At 44.1% G+C, this 12,617-nt stretch overlaps 1 protein-coding gene across 1 annotated transcript in view; it reads left to right on the top strand.

The window, feature by feature from the left end:
• Window positions 1-12,617, top strand: part of Ndg (Nidogen) — a 527,328-nt gene that overhangs the window by 495,011 nt on the left and 19,700 nt on the right. The window lies entirely within an intron of this gene.

Raw genomic sequence — 12,617 nt, 5'->3', positions numbered from 1 at the left:
GTTCAGTCATAACATCACAAGATACTGCAGTACCCCAAAAGTGATCATGTCACATGCAAAGGGGTCACAGTATTACTTTTCTGTTAGTACTCATATTAACATTACAGAACATTCAGACACAATTTACCAACATGTGTATACCAGGTGACACCACACAATACACCTACACCCTACACCAACCACTTTTCTACCCCTCTGCCTCAGATAGCACACTGTTGTCCGTCACTTTTGCACCACAACCTGGTGGATGGAACCCCATCTCCCTTCAGATCACCTTCCTAGTATCATCACCACAAGAATACACTCCAGACCAGAGTGATCACACATTACATAGGCAAGGAACAAGAGAGCAGACTAGACAGAATTATCAGAAGAAACTGAATAACATTTCAGCATACCAAATAATACACCCACGACCAATATCAGCTGGCACATCATGAAATTCAGCAGCATCATACTCAGTGCAAACAAACTTCACATTCCACATGGCAACAGAAGATGTTTCATTCCTAACTTTACATCACAGATTGCTTGCCCTGTAAAACAGTTCTACTCATTCAAACACAACTTCCCTCTCCCACATACATAAGACACTATGATTAGGCTTCAGGAGTTAAGCAATGAAATTGACAATAAAATTAACACAAACAGTGCAGAAAACTGGAAAGCCTCTGTAACAATACACAACCACTCCACAGACCTCTCTCGGTCCTACAAAATGCTTAACAGCTTGACTGAATCATAGACAGAGACCTCCAAAACCCTCACCACCATGCTTCCAACATGCAGTGCATCCCCTCATTGTTGTTAAAAAAAAAAAGAAAAAAAAAAAAAAGCTGACATCCTTGTGAACCACAACCCGAACATAATCCACCTTATGCCATCACATAGCCACTGTGACAGAAAAACAGTCCTCAGCGTATAGGCTGTCCTATCTACCCAAGCCATCTTAACTCCTTTTACTTCAGAACAGGCATACAGCATTATCAAGAAAGCTCAGGACTCTACAAGTACTGTACAGGGCTGCATGCCATCAACAACCAACACAGGGAACACCTAGGAACTTAGGGTCACACATTATCAAGGCCCTCACAAATATCAGCAGCTGCTCATACACACACTGTAGGAAGATGAAACAATCATCACAATAATTAAACCAGACCAAGACCAAACAGACCCTTCTTTGTGTAAACTAACAACACTATTCAGCACACCATCCAATAGCCTGACTGCCCGATTCTTAACCCCTTAACCGCGGGTGTCATTCCAGAATGACGGCGACAAAACTGGACCAAACCGCGGGTGGCATTCTGGAATGATCGTGAATATTTTGAACACCGCGCGTTTTCCCGGCGCGCAAATATTCTCACGCAAGAGTAGCTGTCGAGTTCTTTCACGCCAGCCATCCCACACCTCCCTCCTCCAACCCCGAGGGGACCCCCCCCACCCCTGCCCTGACCCGCGTCAGTCAGTATCTGTCCAGCTCTGTGCGTGATAATGGCGCTCCGTCCCGACTCATCGTCGCTCGCTTCCTCCTCTACAATGTTTAGTGCTAGTGTTCCCTCTACCTCTACACCGGTAAAGGAACTGCCGACGGCGAGGCAGAAGGGGTTGAGCACTCCTGAAATTAGAACTGAGCTGGACAAAACAGTAAGTACTACTCTTGATTGTGGCAGTGAAAGTGACACACTCACAGCAAGCAGTGATGATTTGGCAGTGATTGGTGGTGAACCATTTTCCATTGATAGTGACAGTGATGAAAGTGATCGTGTTGATTCCCCCACCACCCCCAACTTACTCTGGGAAAGGAAAGGCTCCTATGGGCAAATCTGGTATTGCACGTGGGAAGGGAGTGAAGCGCAGGCTCACGTCTCCCACACCAGGCCCTAGTACGCATTTCCCATCAATTTCCCGTTCCCCTAGCCCAGTTGCCCTCACATCATCATCATCATCATCTGTCGTGCCCTCTCCTCAGTCTACATCATCTGAGGAGTACGAATTACCAAAGCCTGCAAAGCGAGGGAAGGCAGGCCGTGCAGGCCGTGCAGGCAGGCCTAGAACAAAGGGGATGCGTGGCAGTTGGAGGGCAAAGCTGGGCGATAAGCGAGGCAATAAGCGAGGTGATAAGCGGGGTAGAAAGGGTCAAGTTTCACCACGCACCAGGTCAGAAACCCCCGCCTGCCCCCGCTCCGTTCCCTCACCCGCGCCACCCCCCCACTCACCGCCCCCACTCTCACCCCCCTCCCCGTTGCCTCCTGCCTCACCCACCTCCCGCTTGCCTCCTGCCTCACCTCCTGCCTCACCCATTGCCTCTACATCAGCTCCTTCTCACGGGGAAACGAGTGAAATGCAACCTGCCCCTGCCACTGAACCACGCACAGGGCAAGTTGATGCATTTGTTTGGACTGACGGTGGAGATTTCCAGCCACACAATCCACCGTTTGATATGACAAATGCTGGAATACAGCCTGCCTTCCCATGCAACGCAGGTGATGAGTTTGTTGATTACTTCCTGGCCTTCCTTGATGATGAAATTGTGCAGCATGTCAGCGATGAGACCAATAGGTATGCAACTCAGTGTGCAGCACAAGGGCTGGGACCTATTGGCTCGCCAAAGCAAGTGTCGTGGTTGCCTGTCGGGATCAGAGAGCTGTATGTTTTTTTTGCACTCATGTTTTTGATGCCCCATATAAAGAGACATGAGTTGGAGGAGTACTGGCTCGTGGATGACATAACTACTATCCCCATATTCGGGAAGTATATGTCACGGGATCGGTTCCGACAGCTGCTTGGATACCTGCACTTCGCTGATAATGACAACCCGTCCCAAACTGACCCTTTGTGGAAAGTGAGGGATTTCCTCAACAAGATTAGGGATCGATTTATGCGATTTTTCAGGCCTATGCAGAAAGTCGTCATAGACGAGTCCCTGGTATTGTTCAGAGGACGTCTCAAATTCAGGCAGTACATCCCCAGCAAACGCCACCGCTTTGGGATAAAGTTCTTTGTGCTGTGTGACTGTGAGACGGGGTATATAATGGATTTTGTCATTTACTCAGCTAGCACAATGGATGTGAACAGGAAAGACCCCCTTGGCTTCTCTGGCTCCGTTGTAAAAGTGCTGATGGAGAGGTATTTTGGTGGTAATCATGTGCTGTACACAGACAATTATTACACAGCACCGAAACTCTCCAAATACCTTGCTGAACACGGCATTGGCACTGTTGGCACTGTACGGAGCTATAGGAAAGAGTGGCCTAGTTTCCCCGAAGCATCATCATCATCCAGGGGAGATGTTCACCTGAAGAAGTCAGAAAAGCTTCTTGCGATCAGGTGGCATGACAAGAAGGTTGTCAATATGATCAGCACCATCCACAAGGGGGAAATGAAGAGAACTGGGAAGTTCAGCTACAGGACGGGAGAGCCAATCATGAAGCCTGATGCCGTCATTGATTATAATGTAAATATGAGACTCGTTGATAAGTCTGATATGATGATTGGCGAAATAGACTGTCTCAGGAGAAACACCCGATGGTACAGGAAGGCTTGCCTGCACATGCTTGATATGTGCATGCTCAGTGCCTTCATTCTTTACAAGACACAAGTCGGGGGCATAAGGCAACCATCACTGAGACAGTTTTCCAAGACTGTCGTTCAGCAGCTACTTGAACGATTTGGTCAGGTGACGGCATTGATCCCGAGGCGACACTCTGACACACAACCTGACCGTCTTGAGTGCCGCAATTACATGAGCCGGCACCAGCTTGTGAAATTGCCTCCTAAAGCAGGCGGCAGGTTGTCACAGGGCCGCTGCAGAGTATGTTCAACCACCACACGAAGGCCTACGACGAGAAAAATGAGCACACACCAGTGCCTTGAATGCCAAGTCGCTCTATGTGTAACTCCGTGCTTTGCCGAGTACCACTCTCTGAGTAAATACTGAAAGTGACAGTGGTATATAGTGATGCGACAGTGACGTGCTTTGCCAATAATTGTATAATGGATAATGTAGTAATAAGGGATATTTTGCCTAGAAAATAAAGGAAATATTGGCCAGTATAATAAGTGATATTGTAATAAGAGAATCTGCGGCACTTGTGGAATTCTGCTGCACTTATGTAATTCTGTGATGCGCCAGTGACGCAATATAGTAATAAGTGCATTGTAAATATAATGTACATTGCCCATATTATATGTAAAATAATATTAGAAGTTAGAAAGAATGAAAAGATCGCAGGAAACGTCAGTGAGCGGGTGCCGCCGCAGTGAAGTGAGTCGCAGCCGCAGTGAAGAGCGGGCGCAGCCGCAGGGAAGTGCCTTTTACCTACCTCAGTGAAAACAGAGTGGGTGTTTATCGTATGTACAGTGTTCATATATGTTTATATTACTATTATGAGAGAGTGGTTGGCATTTGGTACTGGTGTGTGGGGCGTAAAATAGTTATTTCACACCCCTCACTTCTAACAGCTCTCCCCGTCCTGTGAAAGTCAACGAAGTCATGAAACCTACATCAATGGAAAGCTGAAGGTTTGTACTTTCTAATGGTACCTTATTTTTTTCTCTAGCTTTATTCTGTGCAGAGTTATTAAGGTTTAAAGGTTTGTTTACATTTGGCTGAAACCCCCGCGGGAGAGGACAGTCAGACCAAAACAATACCCGCGGTTAAGGGGTTAAGCCACAACTTGTGTCCCTCTTGCTTCTTCACAACATGGCTGTAGAGCACTGCACTTTACAAATGCCATACTAACCAACTAACCAATTCTCTCTCTCTCTTTATCTCTGGATTCATGGTTGCTCATTGGTAGAGCATCAAGCTCGTAATTGGGGGATAGCGAGTTCGAGCCTCGCCCGGGACAGCTGTGCCTGGAGTGGCAGTGCGCTCCTGTAACCTAGCGGGGCTGTATGATCCAATACAGGGTCTAGCTCGGGGGAACTCCATCTCTCTCTCTCTCCCTCTAAGTGCCCAAGAAGGCGCCCCGAGTGATCAGACATAAATTGGACAGGGGACATAAGTTTAAGTTTATCCAATTTCTGACAGGAAAACTATTTTTGTGTTATGTATATGTCTCCACACTAATGAACATCTGTAGATTCAAAAATAATAAGATGGAAGGTCTGTATTGTAAAGATGTGAATATTCTAAAAAAATCATCTGACCACAAAACACTGGTAATGTAACAAAGGCTTTGTTTACAACTGCAACCACTATGTCCACCCATTTCTCTGGAACAGCATTCAAGACTGCATCAAAGATCAGACTTAGTAGGAAAAGGATGAATCCCAAAATACCAGACTTTGAAGGGTTTCAGGGTAATTCAGAGGAGATGGAGAAAAAGTTGGAGGAGAGGGTGGTGGCAGAGTGGGGGATTATGGAGAGATTGGAGTTGTTAGTTGCTGATAATTTACAAATGTAAGGATTTTTGTAGAGAGAGATTGGCTGGTTTGGAGAAGAAATTAGCTGAGAGGGATGAAATGGAGGATAGAAAAATGCAGGCTGAGAAAGAATTGGTAGAATATAAGGCAGTGGCAGAAAGTCTAATTAAGAAATTATGGAAGAGGATGAAATATGAAAGACAAGTATAAGGGATAATCAAGTGAAACACATGAAGTAGAAATAGTAATGAAAAATATGCAGAAACCTTGTCATGTGAATGAAATGAATATAAAACTTGCATTAAATAAAATAATGGGGGGACAGAAAAGGAATAAGGAGAAATTGGAGAAAGAAACAAAGGAAGAAAAAGTGAATTTTGAGGCAAAAGTATTAGGTATAAAAAAAAAGGGACAATATAGTGAGAGAGACAGTAGACAGGAAAAATTTGTGATAGTGTTTGGAGATAAGATGAAATCAGAAATAAAGTTGAGAGAAACGAGCCAGAGGAACAGAGAGCCAATGAATTGTTTACGAAATTAGATACAGAAAATAATGAATGGGAGGGAGAGATTGAGGGAGTGTAGATGTTAGGACAGCATTGAAAGGGTGGAGCAAGGCCAGTCAAAATTCAGTTCAAGTCAGTAAGGGTGGCGGAGGAAGTGTTGAAATTTATGGAAGTTACCATCCACTCACTCGATGTAGTGCTGCTCTTGGGTGTCTGCCCTATCCTCTCCTCCATCCTTCTTTCCTTCCATCCTCTTCCGTCATTCTTTCCTTCATTTTTTCCTCGTCCTTCTGCCTGCGGGTGACTTTGCACTTCCTCCTCTGTCCTTCTTTCCTTCATTGTTTCCTCTTCCTTCTGCCTGTGGGTGACTCGACACTGAGTGACAAGCCAAATGATTTCTTGTACACTAGGAAACCATTTACTACACTGGGTGGTAACCATATTACCAGATTTAGGGGCTTGGTGGTTTAGTGGGTAAGTACGGGGCTCCTATCGGTTTGAGCCGGTGAAGGTTTATATCCAAGGGGTGGTTGGGATTTAATGCTCACGTAATGCCTCTCAGGGATTAGTGAGGCTGGCCACTCTCATCTTAAATGTCAAGACCAACTTGCCTAGCCCCGGGCACCTACACTCCTCATGGGGCAGTGTAGGATTGGATGATGATAATGATGATGATGGAGAGAGAGATACAAGGGGATAGTTGTGAGGAGGGGCTTGAGTCAGGAGGAAAGAGAGAAAATAAGAAATGTAATATCAGAGGGAAAAAAAAAAAAAAAAAAAAAAAAAAAAAAAAACAGAACAGATGAAGAAGCAAATATGTTTTTCAGAAAAGTATTGAATATGTCAATGGTGATGGGAAAAAAAAGAGAAAACAAAAAGTAAATACAAATAAAAAAGTAAGAGATGTTACATCCCCCCCAATCATCTAATCCTGTGTTGCCCCAGAGGAGCGTAAGAGCCTGGAGGTAGGCAAGTTGGTCCTGACATATAAGATGAGCGTGACCAGCCTCACTCATCCTTCAGTGGCATTATGTGAGCAGTAAACCCCAACCATCCCTTGGATATAAACCTGCACCAGCTCAATCTGATCGGAGCACCTTAATTACCCACTAAACCACCAGGCGCCATAATTTGGTTGTATGGTTACCACCCAGCTTAGTAAATGGTTTCCTGGTGTACAGGAAACCATTTGGCTTGTGTTTTAGTGTAGAGTCACCCATAGACAGAAGGAGGAGGAAAGAATGAAAGATAGAAAAACAAAAGGAAGGAAGGAAGTGAGGAGAGGGCAGTCATGTGAGAGCAGCTTTACATCAAAGGAGTGGATGGTGAGTGCCCCCACCTACCACTAGATGTTACACATGGTAATGTAATAGACAAGGAGTACAGTATAATAAAAATAATGTGTAATAATACCTGAATAGGTTGACTGATTTGTAAAAAGTTAAGTGTTAGATGATTACATTAACAAAGAAAAACCAGAAGTAATTTGTGTATGCGTATTGAAGTTAAAAAAAGGACATTAAAGTAGAGGTGTTGGGTTCGAGTGGATGTAATATATGGAGAAGAAATAGAGAAGGAAGAGCTAGGGGAGGAGTTGTAATAATGACAAAAAATAATCTAATGGCCAGACATGTAGAAATTGATATTATAAATAAAAATGTGGAAGCCACAAATGTAGAAATCATCAGTAAGAAGGGCAGTAGATTAAATGTAGGAGTAGCTTATATGTCACCTTGAAGAAGAACATGAAATAAAGAATATGAAGTAATGATTAGAGGTATGTTGATATATCTGGAAAAACTGGTACAAAGAAGAAATAGATTGATATTAATGAGAGAATTTAATTGTAAAAAAGCTAACTGGGAGGAAAGTGATACAGGTAATACAGTAATACCAATATGTGGGGTTATAAATCACATGAACTGGCAACAGATAACATACTGATCCAAAATATTAAGGAAGGTACAAGAATATGAGTTGACGATGAACCATCAAGGTTAGATTTCGTTTTCACAAAAGATCCAAATGATATCCAAAATATAAAGTACTGTTGTGCGCTAGGTAAGATTGATTACATACAGGCATATCCCGGTTTTATGATGCAATTGGTTAAGTAAAAACCCATCACTAGGCGGGGTATCGTATCTCGGGGTAGATTTAACATGTAAAGTATAGGGAAACATTTATGATCCTTTGGTTTCTCCCCCAGCCAAGTCCAAAACTCACCAAAATGAGTCCAAAAACAAGTTTCTAGCAAACCTAAACCCCCAGTAGCTTTAAAACAAGCTAAACTAGGCCTAAAAGCAGTTTATAACTCACCCAAACCCAAAAATAAAATCTGAAAATCATCAAAAATAAGTCTAGAAAAAATAAAACTTAGTAAACTATACCCCCAAATGACAATGTTCACCCCACCTTTTGACTAAAACACATTAATCTAAGTCCAAAAATAGTTTATAAATTAAACAAAATTTAGGTCTACAGTTCCATCAAAATTGATTTTAAAAAATACAAAACCCCTTGTTATACTGGGGTTTGGCCATCATCCGGTGGGATAGGGTGGTACTTTTACCCCCATTGCTATGCCAGGGTATCGCATCTAAGGGTATCATATCTAGGGGTTTGCCTGTACCAATTGAACTTGAGGTTGTAAAGTGGGAAGATGAAATAAAAAAGCACAAAGTAAATAGGTATAATTATAGCAAAGCTGATTTTTATCTATCTATTGCCAGATGCCTTAATCCCATAAGGGGTGGCCACAAACAAATTCCCTCCATTTCATCCTGTCCCCCACCATTTCACTGCACTCCCCGTAGCTCACACCCCTCTCTCTCGTACACCTTCCCACTCCATCCCTCCATCACATCCTCAGCCTCCCCCTCTCTCTCCTCCCCACTTCGCCTCACTCACATACACTCTTCTAGTTAGTTTCTTGCGCTTTATCCTCTCCACACTGCCAAACCACTGCATTGTATTTCTCCTAACGCTTTCTATCACATCCACACCACAGCGCATCTTCACTTCCTCATTTGGCAGCCTGTCTCTCCATGTAACTCCAGATGCTTCTCTTAAATAATTCATTTCCACTGCTCTCTCTCTTGACTTGTGGCCATCCAACAAGGTCCAAGCTTCACTTCCATACGTTAGAGTTAGTATCGCTATGCCATCGTGCAATGACTTTTTTACCTTCTCACTCACTTTCATATTTCTTATCACTGCTTTCAAAGAACCAGCAACCTTTCATCCTTGTTGTACCCTTTCAAGCACTTAATCCTTCATACTTCCATCCTTACTGATCACACTACCCAAGTACAGTACATTACTTAGGCAAATGGGGGTAGGGGGGGTTTCAAGAATACTCCCCCAGTATCCCTGCTTGTCGTATAAGGCGACTATAAGGGTTGGTGGTGGGTTAGTGCCCCACCCCGTAAAAAGAACTAACTAAACAAGCGAATAAAGCGCCTCGGACCAGGACGGACCATACTTTGACGACTAAGGAACGGACAAAGGACATTCTGAGGGTGGGAACATGGAATGTGAGATGAGTGAATGATGAAGTGAAAGAGAGAGAGATTGTTCAGGTGCTTGAGGATGCAAGAGTGGATATATGTGGATTGACTGAAACTAAATGGAAAGGTGAAAGGGTGAGAGAATGGGAATAAGGTTTAGGTATATGTGCGGGAGTTAATGAGAATGAGAGGGCAAGAGAGGGAGTATGTCTGATGATAAGCAAGAAGTGGAAGGAGAATATACGAGAGTATGGAACAGTGGGTACAAGGATAGTATGGGTGAGGATGAAAGTAGGTATACAAGCGTGGGCGATTGCCTGTGTGTATGCTCCGACAGAGGACCGAGTGGTGAGAGTTTTGGGCGAGAGTAGAAGGATGTATGGACAAGTTTGAGAGGAGCGAGAGAGTGCTTTTGATTGGAGACATGAATGGCAAAGTTGGGAATGTACGAGTGGTTGGTCAGTGGGGTGTGCCAACTGAAGTAGATGGGAATGGTGGTGCTTTGGTGGACATCTGTGGTGGTAAGGGGTTGGCAATAGCCAACACCTACTTTCGACATAAGATGATCCACCGGTATATATGTAGAGTAATGAGGAGGATGGATGGTGAACCTGTTGAACGAAAGGCAATGACAGACTATGTGTGTGTGGATGAGCGAATGAGAAGACAAGTGTTGGATGCAAGAGTGTGGAGAGGGTGGGGGAATGGAGTCTCGGACCATCACCTAGTGATGGCCAAGGTGAAGGTGCAAAGAAAATGGTTGAGGAGACGAAGGGGAAGAAAGGAGGAAACAGCTCCTGTGAGAAGAGTGGAGAATTTGCAAGATAGGGAGAAAATGGCAGAGTATAAGAGCATAGTGGAAGAAAGATTGGGAAGGTATGAGCTAGAGCAGATGGAAGGGGTGGAAGAGGTATGTAAGATATTTATGGAAGAGATAGACTCAGTGTGTGAGGTGGTTTGTGAAGAGAGGAGGAGATGCAAGGGTGTGCAAGGGACAGCATGGTGGAATGATGAGGTGAAACAAGCTGTGGAACAAAAGATGAAGGCATATAGTGAATGGTTAGTGAGTAGAGGTAGGGGAGAAGATGAGAGAGAGAAGAACAAAAGATGAAGGCATATAGTGAATGGTTAGTGAGTAGAGGTAGGGGAGAAGATGAGAGAGAGAAGAGAGAGGTATATGAGAGTAGGAGAAGGGAGGTGAAGAGACTGGTGAAGGAGAGTAAGAAGAAAGTGGATGAAGAGTTTGGGAGGAATCTGAGTGTGAAATGGAGGGAGAGTAAGAAATTGTTTTGGAAAGAGGTAAAGAATGTAAGGCAGTGTGCAAGGGGAAATTGTAGGGGGGTGAAAGATAGGAATAATAGATTGTTGGTGGAGAAGAGAGGGAAATTGAGGAGATGGAAGGAGCACTTTGAGGATTTGTCGAATGTAGAGAGTGAGAGCAGTGCGAGTATAAGTGGTTGGGGAATGGCTGGGAGAAGAAGAGATGAGAGGAGGGAGGAAGAGATCAGTAGGATGGAAGTAGTGGAAGCAATGAAGAAGATCAATTTGGGAAAGGTCCCAGGAATTGATGGAGTGTGTGGTGAAATGCTGAGGTATGGGGGTGAGATTGTTGTGGAGTGGATATGGAAGTTTGTAGATTGGCTTGGGAAGAGGGAAGGGTTCCAGAGGGCTGGAAATCAGGTATAATTGTTCCTTTATATAAAGAAAAAGGGGAGAGAGAAGTATGTGGTAACCATAGGGGTATTTGCCTTCTTAGTGTGACTGGTAAAATATATGGTAGAATACACCTTGATAGGGTTAAGCATATGACAGAGGAGCTAGTTGGAGAAGAATAAGGGGGATTTAGGAAAGGAAAAGGGTGTGTAGATCAGATATTTGTTCTAAGATGTTTAGTGGAGAAGTATCTAGAGAAGGGAAAGAAAGTGTATGCTGCCTTCATGGACTTGGAGAAAGCTTATGACAGAATAGATAGGCAAGGTATGTGGAAAGTATTAAGAGTATATGGAGTGCATGGGAAATCGTTGAGTGCTGTGAAGAGTATGTACGAAGGAGCTAGGGCTACGGTGCGAGTGGATGGTGAGCTGAATGAGTTCTTTGATCTCAGTGTGGGACTGAAACAGGGTTGTGTGATGTCTCCATGGCTGTTTAATATATACTGTACATGGATGGGGTTGTAAAGGAGGTGCAGGGTAGGGCAGTGGATGTAGGGGTGGCTTTAATAAAATGAGGGTGAGATTTGGAAGATTCCAGTGTTGCTGTTTACTGATGATACAGTATTGTTGAGTGAAGATGAATGGGAGTTGCAAGGTTTGGTGAATGAATTTGGGACAGTGTGTAGGAGGAAGAAGCTGAAAGTTAATGTAAACAAAAGTAAAGTTATGGTGTTTGAGAGGAATGAAGTCACAGAATGTACAGTGAGGTTGGATGGTAAGGATATGGAGAATGTGAGTGCATTCAAGTATTTGGGTATTGTGATGAGTAAGGATGGAACTTTAGGGGATGAACTGCGTGAAAGGGTACAGCAGGGAAGGAAGGTTGTTCGTTCACTGAAAGCAGTGATGAGAAATAGGGAGGTGAGTATGGAAGTTAAGAAGTCACTGCATGATAGTATTGTGATCCCTACCCTGACGTATGGAATCAAGTCGTGGACCTTGCAAGAGTGAGAGCAGTGGAAATGAGTTATTTGAGAGGAGCGTGTGGAGTGACATGGAGGGACAGGTTGACGAATGAAGAAGCGAAGGAACGTTGTAGGGTGGATGTGGATGTGGTTGAGAAGATTACGAGAAATACACTGAGGAGGTTTGGACATGTGGAGAGAATGGAGAATGAAAGACTGACTAAGAGGGTGTACATAGGTGAGGTGGAGGGAGGGAGAGGGAGGGGTAGACGGAGGATGAGGTGGAAAGATGGAGTTGAGAGGTAAATGAGGGAGGAGGGGGTGAGTTGGGGGGAGGGTAGTCAAATGGTGGGTGACCGAGCAACTTGGAGGCGTTTTGTCTGTGGCCACCCTTTGTGGGATTAGGGCGTCGGGCAATAGATAGATAGATAGATAGCATTCAAATATTCCATTTTCTCATCATCCAGCCTCTTTGTACATTCAGTGACTTCATTTTTCTCGAGGACCGTAACTTGACTCTTTCCCATGTTCACCTTTGGATTCCGTCCCTTACACACACTCCTAGACTTGTTCACCAAACCTTACAGTTCCCCATCATCTTCACCTAACAGT

The sequence above is a fragment of the Coenobita brevimanus genome, chromosome 97 (assembly GCF_032717465.1).
Source record: "Coenobita brevimanus isolate Jiangsu-jjx chromosome 97, ASM3271746v2, whole genome shotgun sequence".
NCBI lineage: Eukaryota > Metazoa > Arthropoda > Malacostraca > Decapoda > Coenobitidae > Coenobita > Coenobita brevimanus.
This window is presented reverse-complemented; position numbering and strand designations above follow the sequence as displayed.